Below are 11,034 nucleotides of genomic sequence, written 5' to 3' on the forward strand. Positions count from 1 at the left end.
GAAAAAGAGAGGGGTAGTTGTTGTGAGCTAAAAGAATTGACGAGAGTTGTGTCAGGATTAAAAGAATATGAAAATCCTGTTCCAAACTTACATAATCCGGRCATACCACACAATCTATTAGTTCTCAATTCTTTGGAGACTAATATTGAAAAAGGCAAAGCCCATGCCAATTCTTGTCACAACCCCACCAATTACTCATTTATCTCTCAACAGATAAATGTTTCAATAACATTTGGGCCACGCAGCTCATCATCTATCAATTTCTCATTTGGAGAAAGTTGATATTGAATCAGAAGGATATATGTTCCCCCTTCAAGTTTTTTTGATCACATATTGAGTCTGATAAATTTGTGTAGTCCACACGATTTATCTTTTTTAGCCTAAATAGTAGCATTAATTGCTTTATTCTTTTACACTACACAGGTTTAGCATTTTATATGTTAATTTGCCAAAACATTTATAGATATGTTATTTTTTAGCTATCGATGATTGAATGAAAGACCTGGTGAGATGAACATCAAAAAGTCTCATATATACAGTACATCTGTTGTACTGAGTATATCTGTTATACTCACAAGCCAATCTTTTTATAAAGATTGAAAACAATTTCATACGTTGAATTTGGATGTTATCTTCCCATTCCCTTAATCTGAAAAGATTAAATAAGTGGATTTGCAAAGATCTACTTACAATTTCATAATTTGACGGCTTACTCGGAAAATTTCATTCATCTTTTGTATGATGGAATGATTCTCATTTCATCATAAGGGGGAGTATATGTAATATGAATGAAATATTCATTTCCGAACATTGTTAAAGGGGATTTGATGCAAAGATCAAGGGGGAGTAACTTCAGTGTTGGCAAAAGACTCAATAGAAGCGCGACTGAAGATAATCTCAGAAAGATTATTTGTGTGCTACAACGACTGAGAGATGTTGAATGTGAAGATCATTTTCACAACAGTTTACTGAAGACTTGTTATCTGAAGATCCTTTGAAGATCACATCTTGTACAGTATTTTTGAAGATTGTTTTTAAATCTGTTCTTCATTGTTAAAAGAGAAGATCACCGTGATTCTACATTCGAGGGGGAGAATGCTAGAAGATCTTTCTCAACAGTTGATCGCTTGAAGATTACATGTTGAAGATTTCTTTTGAAAGAAGACATGTTGTGCATAATGTTTCAAAGTTCAAACAAGGACTCAAAGCGCAGAATTTTCTTTCAAGTCTGAATACAAAGGGGGAGAATGTTAGGACTGAAAAATCAGTATTAATAGTATTCGTCTTGAAAGTTAAATATAGTCTATAATTGTAAAAGTCAGCGTGTTTGACTTTCTTATAGAAGTTTGACTTTGACTATTGTTTAGTATGTTGACCATATAAATAGGTAGCTTGTCTTTGTAATTAGAGTAGAGAAGAGCTTCATTGTAATAATACGTACAAAAAGAGAGGTTTGACCAAAGTTGTAAGGATTGACTTTTTCTCTCTATGTTCTTATGAATGTTCTTGAATGCAATATCAAGATTCTGCCATTGTTGTGAAGATACGAAGATTGATCAGTGAAATAGGGACACACAGACCCTCATTCTCATATGCGTTCTTTCATGGAAATCACATATTCTTTTCTCATCCCTGATGTTTTAGACGATGCTCTGCGACTTAAACTTTTTCCATTTTCACTAAGGGATCGAGCAAGAGCTTGGTACAATTCCTTGAAGCCAGACTCTATGACAACATGGAATGAAATGGCAGAAAAATTTTTGAATTTTTTTTCCACCCACAAGGAATGCTAAGTCCAGGAATGAAATCTGTACTTTTAGACAATTGGATGATGACAGTTCCTGATGCATGGGAAAGGTATAAAGAGCTGCTGAAAAAATCCTCTCACCATGGTATTCAGTGTATACAGCTAGAGACATTTTACAATGGTTTAAATATCATTGCTAGACAAATGTTCGATGCTAATGCAGGTGGAGATTTCACAACTTGTACCTATAATGAAGGTTTTGACATACTTGAAAATATTTGTAACAATAACAGAAAATGGTCTGATCCACGTGCAATGCCACTAAAGAAAACTACGGGGATAAATGACGTGGATGTTGTTTCAGCATTAACAGCTTAGATAATTAAGCTGATTTTAAATTTGACATCTAGTCCACATGTGCAATCTGACACTAACACCTTTAACCCCAATGTTCAATTTGTGCAATGTGTTTACTGTGGTGAGGGTCATTCTTTTCAGCATTGTCCTAGAAATCATGAACAAGTAAATTTCGTTCACAAGACTAGACCGTTTTCACAGACTTACAATCCTGTATGGCGAAATCATCCAAATTTTTCATGACATAGTCCAGCTCTTAATCCGCCAATGTCAAAACCACAAGGACAGTCCAATTTTCAACCACAAGGACACTCCAATTTTCAATAATAAGGACAATCTAATTTTCACTCACAAGCACATCAAGGCACTCAGAATAATCAGCATGCTAATTTTCAACCTCAAAATCATTAGTCTTCTTTCCAAAACCAGCTGAAACAGCATGTCGAATCATCTATTTTCTTGGAAGCAATGATGAAGGGTTTTATGACCCAAACTCAGGCATCAGTTAAAAATCTTGAAACTCAAATGGGACAAATGGCTTTGGAGATGAGGAAAAGACCAGTAGGTTATGTACCTAGTGATACAGAGACACCTTAGAGAGAAGGAAAATAGCATGTTAAGGTTGTTATCTTAAAGAGTGGAGACTTTAATAGAAAATACCCAAAAAGAAAAAAAAAAGAACCAAGCAAAGCAGAGCCTGAAAAGAAAACTATGGTACGAGATTCTGTTACACCAGTACCATCTTTTATTACTACCGTTCCTATAAACCAGTCAGATAGTACCAGTGAGCCTCAACCTATAGTTAGGCCCATTGATATTACAACCATTCCAAATAGATCAGAATTTCCATTACTATTTTCTGATGAACCCAAGACAACCCAAACACCCAAAGAAAGTATTGTAGTGGATGTGTCATAATTTGGTGGCAGTACCACAATATCTGTCCAGACCAGTCCTATAATCCCTTGTAGAAATGAATCAAAATCCATTGTAGAACCACCTTTGAAACCCATTCCAGCACCTACTCTTGAAAGGACTACTTATCCTACTGCAGTCACTCCTTTTATTCCTTATAAACATACCTTTGGTTGAGGGTATTGAGCAGATGCCAATGACATTTTGAGTAAAAAGAAAAGGCTGAGTGAGTATGAGACTATAGCTCTGACTGAAGGGTGCAGTGCTCTGTTGTGCAGCAAAATCTGAAAGTCCCAAATATCTTCAAATCAAATAAATCTCTAAGAATAATGAGATTGAAAGTAAAAAGAATTTTCATCAAAAGCTGAGAGAATTTTCATCAAAAGTTGAGAGAATTTTCATCAAAAGCTTTGTGTATTAATCTCTTGAAGATTACAATTGATTACAAGACTAATGACGATTAACTCTAAAATTACAAGGAGCCTATCTATTTATACTACGAAAGCATTAAAGACTAAAACATTAAAATTGAAGAAACAACTTGAATACAACATTTAAGCATAGCTTTGAACCCAACATTGTCCCCCTTTGGATTCAAGCTTGAGACATTGTGAATTTTGATCGTCGAAAGCCCAAATTCGTCTTGCACCTCTTTAAGGCATTCCGATATTGTAATTTTTCATCAAGAAGTTCGAGAGCACTTATCAGTAGAAACCTTTCTCTCGGACTTAACCTTTCACGTTATGTCGCTTTGTCATCAGAAGCTTTTATTCGATCAAGACCCCTCCATAAAATATTTATGGTTCCGTCACAATACTTGTTCAGCTCAATGAACCTCATGAATCTCTTAGATCTGTTAGGATTCTCATAGACAACACCAAACTCAGGATCGTCCAGAATCAGAAACAAAGGGTAGCCTACAATGTCTTCAAGTTCTTGGTTAGGTCTCTTCAAATTAACAATCTTTTGATTGCTTTCGAATCCCATCTGTACATCGATAACCGAAGACAACTTGATATGACACTTAAGATATCTCTTTATAGCTTCAAGGCCTAGAACCACTCCTTACTTTCTAACCATCAGATCACGAATCTCGTGGTAGAGATGCTCCAAATCTTCGAGGAAGAGATTCGGAAAGTCAGCTTCACTGAATGTCCTGGCGCAACCGTCTTGTCTCATAACCGAGAATATTGGATATCAGACTCTTATAAGTTTGTTGGCATAATACTCTTGATAAACACAATCCGATGCCTGGTACGTACTTGATTGATTAATTGGTGCTTTGCTTTGAGGAAGTGTTTATACTCGATGCGACACTCACGCGTTTCCTTGTGAATACCGAGTATCTTGTCCCCACTTAGTGCTTTTCGATGACGTACGAAGACTTCAAAGTATATGTCTTCAAGATATGGTTCTCTAATACGAGCTTTGTCGAACCCTGGGACATTGGCAGGTATTGCAAACGGTACATAGTTTTTTGTAAAAATCTCTGTAGGGTCAGGTACCGCCTGTGAGGTATCGAAAACACCTTGAGAATCTGCAGTAGCATGGTCAGGAGCAGGTTGATGTTCAGAATGAAAAGGGAATATTGAATCATCTTTGTCGATATATGCTTCAAAATCAAAGAACATGTCGTTTGAATCATCAAATGTATCTATGTCAGCTCCGTAGTCCTAAACTCCTCCTAGTTCTCTTAAAAAAACTTCATTGAAACCAACGTTAGCTGATAGATCCAGTAGCAACCTTGTTTCTACTGTGGATACTACCAACTTTCCAACCATTGGCTCGATCACTGGATCTGTAGCTTCATTTATCTCTTGGCCAGAAGTCCGTTCACTTATACCAGCTTGAACCAGACTTTGTTCTCTAATCTCTTTAGATTCAGACTCTCCAGAAACACCAGCAGCACCCATTGAGGACTCAGCCAACCTCTGTTTTATGTTCTCCCCCTCATGGTGATCAAGATCGTTCTGATCATCATGCCTTCTTTTGAGAGAGGTGGTTTGAGCACGACGGATTTCTCCAAGGCTGATACCCGTTCAGAGAGGGTATCAATTGAATTCTGCATAAGAGTAAGGGCTTCAGTGTTTGAAGCAATTGTAGAACTAAGCTTGTTAAAATTAGAAACTACAATAATTTGGAAATAAAGAAACTCTGAGGCCTTAACAGTGGGGTTTTCTTTAATTGACTGTCTTAACAAAGCAACAAGGTATGTATCCGCTGAATCTGATGTTTGAGATGAACTCAGTTTAGCATACAAAAGTGATTTGAGCTCATCCACCGATTGATCCAGCTCCCTCGGAGGTTCAGGGGCAGACGGTGGTGACGGTACAGAAACTTATTCAACCACATGAGCTTTTCCCTTCAACAATCTTTTCAGACTTATGATTTCTTCAATAAAAGTATCTTGAACAGCCTTTATGGCGCCGTCCAAATATTTCCTTGACACGAAGTCGGGTAAGCTAACACCTGGATCACATAGATTGCTAGTTGAGACAATAGTTGAATAAACTGTTGTGCCTACGTTCAGTGTTGGCAGAATTGTAGCACCGGTAGGACTTTCGACCGGTCCTTGTGAAAAGTCAAAAGACACCACTCGGGTTGTTCCGACTTGTTCACTAAGAACATTAATTTGAGCAAATGATGCTCTTGACTCATGTGTACCTAGAATGTGTATGGGCTCTAGACTCGAGGTGCATAGAATCGAAGTCGTAGACTGGGGCAGATGTCTACTTGTTTCAATATCTACATTCTCTGAGTGAGAAGTAGATAGACTTTGTGCTTGATTCTTGTGAAAAGGTGAAATTGTTGCTTGTTGAGAAACAACAAGTGGCTGGGTGGGGCGTGCAATTGCATAGCTGGAGTAGCTATGTCTGCTTCAATACCAACATTCAGCGGATGATTGTCGATAGTAGATGTGATTGCCCGGCTATGTGTTTCAGTTAGGACTAGAACTTCACCTTCTTTTTTAGTTCCACTAACACCCTCACCATTTTTTTCTCCTTCCCTTTCACACATTCTTTCAGAATTTTCAACTAAAGCACCCTCATCCATCCTTATTGCATCCAAAAGTTGATCAATCTCTCCAAAATCTCCATAGTCTTTAGTAAAGTCAACATTGAAGGAAAGTTCATGAAGACTAGGACAATCTTGTTGATTTTGATTGCCATAAAAGAGTTGATCGAGATTGTCAATAATAGTTCCAACATTTACAGCTTAGGGAGCAGCAGGATAAGCATCATCATCATCATCATCACTATCATCATCACCAGCAACATTTTCATCAGCCTGAGTTGCCGAATCTGATACAGTATCTTCCAAGCTTGAAGAAGCTGTGGAAGTACTATCAGTAGAAGTACGTCGCTGATCAGAGTCTCCCCTTGCCATACCCCTCTCATTTACATTTTCACTCTGCTCAGCACCCTGTTCAGGTACCCCTTGTACCTGAACTCTCTCTCCAATATCTAAACCCTCTCACACATCTGAGGCATGGATTGATCTCTGGGTAAGTTCAACCGGTTCTGGTTGAACAATAGGATCTATAACTCTCCTATATTCTAGAACACACTGAGCACTTTGATCAGCATAGGCAATTAACTCAGCTGGTATATTCATGATGGAGTCAAGGTTTACAACTTCGATGTGCGTCCTTAAACACTGTATCTCGAAAGATGGGCCAACTTCACTGGTTTCTCTGGCCAGAATTTCTTCATTGGCACGCATCATAGCTTTGATAATGAGTTGGAGGAACCTTTGAAATGGTACGAACTTCCTAGCTTTGAAAGAAAATATTTTCGCGTAAACCAACTCTGTAAGCTCGTTCCAGATCACCACAGCAAAATCATATTACCGATTAAAGACAATTCCACGAAAGAACTTCATAAATAAGCTACTGCAAGTGTCGATGCCCGCAGTTTGGATGTCAGACACCGGTTGAGAATGGAGAATATCAGATGCCATACTGAAGGTAGGAAACGCCTTCAAAATTGTGAAAGATTAATGAGCTCTTGCGAGTATCCTAGTCGTTTGATATCACGATACAATTCCTGGTCGGAGACAAAATCCTCAAATTGTAGTGAGCCGGAAACAACAGTTGGGTTTGGAAAATATAATATTCTTCTCATCTATTTAAGAGTCAACCGACTCATGAATTCATCCACATGCCCTTCGAAATATAATTGGTCTCCTTCTTTTGTAAGTGAAAGGGTGTGCCAGAATTGTTGGAGGTAGACCAGAGGTATATCCGCTGTAGCCGATAAAGCATACACAATTGGATGTCCTCGTAGGATGGCAGGGATTATAGGATATTCAGAAGGCATACCAAAGTTAAAATGCTGGTTGTTAGGTTTTATGGCAAGATAAAGGTATTGTGGAAAAAGGGTTTCATCAGGGATCTGGTTATTTGCTGGCTGGGTTTCCTCATCAGACCTTTGTGGGTTAGGGATGTTTTCCTCAGACATTGTTCCTGTAAGAAAGAAAAATATTAGATCCACAAATAAAAATGTTTTTCAGAAAAATTTAAACAAGACATAAAGACCTAACACTATGTTTTGCTAAAAATTACTTATTTTGCTTCAAAGACTAAGAAAAATCCGATATGGCTTTTTTGCTTAACAAATCAAAACAAAAGAAATAAAATCAAACAAAATAAAAGAAAGAATAGAAGAAAGAAAAAAATACACTAAAAAAATACAAACTAAAAAAATTGAACTTAAAAAAAATACTAACTAAAATACTAACGAAAAAAATACAAAATAATTTGACTAACAAAAAAAATTACACTTAAAAAAATACTAACTAAAACTAAAACAAAACAAAAATTAACTGAAAAACAATTAAAAAAATATTATACAAAAAAATAAAGAAAAATCTTTTAAAAATATAAGTAAAAACCCTCCTCCAGATTACCAATCCGGACACTTCTCCGGAGACTAAGTCTGATCACCTCTCGGTGGTCATCCGGTAACCATCTTCGATCAAAAACAAAACTTAACTTCAAAAACTCAAACCTAAACCGGTTATCATCTCAAAAACAAACAGTCTAAAGTAATCCTAAACCTAATCCGGGGTTAAGATTCAATATCAAGGTTCAAAGATGATTTATAAAGTCCAAACAACAAATCCGGTTAGTAGATTCAAGACCTAAGATTCAAATACAGTCCAAAAACATGTTCTAAACAACTCAAATTCCATTACTCAGATTTTCATTTCTTATGATTCAGATTCAAATATTAGGATTAATATTGTTCAATTAAGCCCAAAAACAAATCACAAGTAACCTTAAGTGTTCAAAAACAGTCCAAAAGATCAAACAGAGATTAGAGGATGAAGAACACGAAGAATTCGAAGAACGTCCGGAGAAGATGAAGATCTTGAGAGCTTGAGCAAATTCGATAGAGTAAAAAGTGAAAGTAAAATCGGACAAACACTTATATAGAAGCAAAACGATCTTTCACTTTCCTATCTGGACAACGTTCCATCCGGATTATGGTATCATCGGACAAAGGCTTGTCCGGATACAACACACAGAATTCACTAACACTCAAAGAATACAAATGAAGCTTGAACGGGTTAGCTCATCCCTAACACTATGACCGGATAACATATAAAAAATACTCCAAGTCAAACTCAAAAGATAACACAAATACGCAAGAAGCCTTGTCAGAATAGACTTGAGTCCGGACAGACCTTTGACCGGATATACAAGATATGAAATACCAACTTCAAATCCTATCTAACTTCATCCGGATGTGAATTTATCGGATAGCCCTTTGTCCAGATAGACTCTTATCGGACATAGCTTTATCCAGATATGACTCTCTCCAGACAATACTTCATCCGGATTGAGTCCTTATCGGACAATGCTTTGTCCGGATACAGTCTTGATCGGACAAACACTTATCCTAAAAATTCACATCTTTCAAAAAATTAGATATTTAGCAATACCTATAAGAAAAATATATCAGTTAGCATCATATACAAATATTTTTACTCATCCTCGAAAAATGAATCAAAATAAAGAACAATGTTCAACACTTCCCCTCAAACTTAGAATCCATAATTAAAAGTTTTCCAATCACATTAAAAAATGAAATACTGATTTACATTTGAAAATACATATATTTTGAAAATATATATTTGACTTAAATTGAGTTCAATTACTAAGAAATCAAAAATTTATTAGTGAAACTAATAAACATAAGATTTTCAAGTTATTGAACAGATTTTAAGAAAAATTCAAATTTTCAAATTCAGCATACCTAACTTAGATATTAAAAAGCTGAAGCATTTTTCATCTAAAGCTTTTGTAAATAAGTCAGCTAGGTAATACTTTGTATTTATAAAATATAACTCAATAGCCCCCTTTTCAACATGATCTTTTATAAAATGATACCGAATATCTATATGTTTTGTTTTGGTGTGTTGAACAGGATTGCAAGAAATAGCAATTGCACTTTTACAATCACAATAAATTGGAATTTTATTGAAAGAAAAACGTAATATCTGAGCTGTGTGCACATCCAGAGAACTTGAGAACAGCAGCTAGCAACAACTACATATTCTGCTTCTGTGGTAGAAATGGACACACAATTCTGTTTCTTTGAAGCCTAGCTTACTAGTTTATCTCACAAAAATTGGACGTGACCTAAAGTGATTTTCCAGTCCAACATACACCCTGCATAGTCTGCATCTGAGTAAGTAGTCAGCTCAAAACTAGTACCCTTTGGATACCAAAGTCCAAGATTAGCAATCTCTTTCAGATAACGAAATATGCGTTTAACAACACTTAAGTGGGACTCTTCTGGATTTTCCTGATATCTAGCAGAAAGTGTTAGGCCTGAAAATCAGTGTAAAATTGTATTCGTCTTGAAAGTTAATTTTGTCTATAATTATATTAAAAGTCACCGTGTTTGACTTTTCATAGATAGTTTGACTTGGACTATTTGTGTCATGTTTGACCCTATATAAAGGGTAATTCCTTTGTAATTTTAGAGAAGAGCTCAATTGTAAATCAGATTACATAATAAGAAAGGTTTGACCAAGATTGTGGTATTGACTTTCTCTCTCAACTCTCATAAATGTTCTTGAAAGATTTATGAAGATTGCCATGGATTCTTAAGAGATCTAACTGAAGATTGATCATAGGGACTTATCAATTGGTATCAGAGCAGATTTGCAGTGAATTTGATTGAAGAAATTGTTAAAAAGTTGCACCATTTTTCTGGAAATTCATCTTGTGTTCTTCATATTCATATTTTGTTCTTCACATTTTTCATAAAATTTTACTCAAACCTTTCATTTTTGGATGTTTGATTGTTAAAATGATGATCATTGTCTAAGTTTTTAAGTCGTGAATCAGTGTTATTCATACAATTTTATGATTTGATCATTGATTGTAAAGATTTAAAGAGATTTGTTAGTTTTATGAATTTTTGAAGTTCTTCGTGTTCGTATTAAAATTCATCAAAAAGATAGACTTTTGTTGGACCGATACTAGGGAACCGCCCACATGATATTGTCCGCTTTGGGCTGCCCCTCCCGGCAACAACCCCTCACGGCTTTAAAACGCGTCACTGGTAGGAGTAAGATCCCCCATTCCTTATAAGGAAGACGAATCCCCCTAGCCTCACCGATGTGGGATGCTCTTGCATTGCTACAGGAGCATTGGGTTTAAGAATCGCAGATTTGACCGGCTCGAGGGAACGATGAGGCAGAAGTCCCAACATTCCCCTCCCCCCACATTGGTGCGGCCCTAGCTCTGATACCAAATGTTGGGACTTCCGCCTCATCGTTCCCTCGAGCCGGTCAAATCCGCGATTCTTAAACCCAACGTTCCTGTAGCAATGCAGGAACATCCCACATCGGTGAGGCTAGGGGGATTCGTCTTCCTTATAAGGAAGGGGGGATCTTACTCCTACCAGTGACGCGTTTTAAAGCCGTGAGGGATTGTTGTCGGGAGGGGCAGCCCAAAGCGAACAATATCATGTGGGCGGTTCCCTAGTATCGGTCCAACA

At 36.7% G+C, this 11,034-nt stretch overlaps 1 non-coding gene across 1 annotated transcript; it reads right to left on the bottom strand.

Annotated features, from left to right (window-relative positions):
• Positions 1-1,792: 1,792 nt before the first annotated feature.
• Positions 1,793-1,896, bottom strand: LOC112499785. The gene has a single exon (XR_003067305.1). It is a non-coding gene; the product is annotated as a small nucleolar RNA R71 (small nucleolar RNA).
• Positions 1,897-11,034: the final 9,138 nt, after the last annotated feature.

Source organism: Cynara cardunculus, assembly GCF_001531365.2.
Source record: "Cynara cardunculus var. scolymus isolate 2C chromosome LG 16, CcrdV1, whole genome shotgun sequence".
In the NCBI taxonomy this organism is placed as follows: Eukaryota; Viridiplantae; Streptophyta; class Magnoliopsida; order Asterales; family Asteraceae; genus Cynara; species Cynara cardunculus.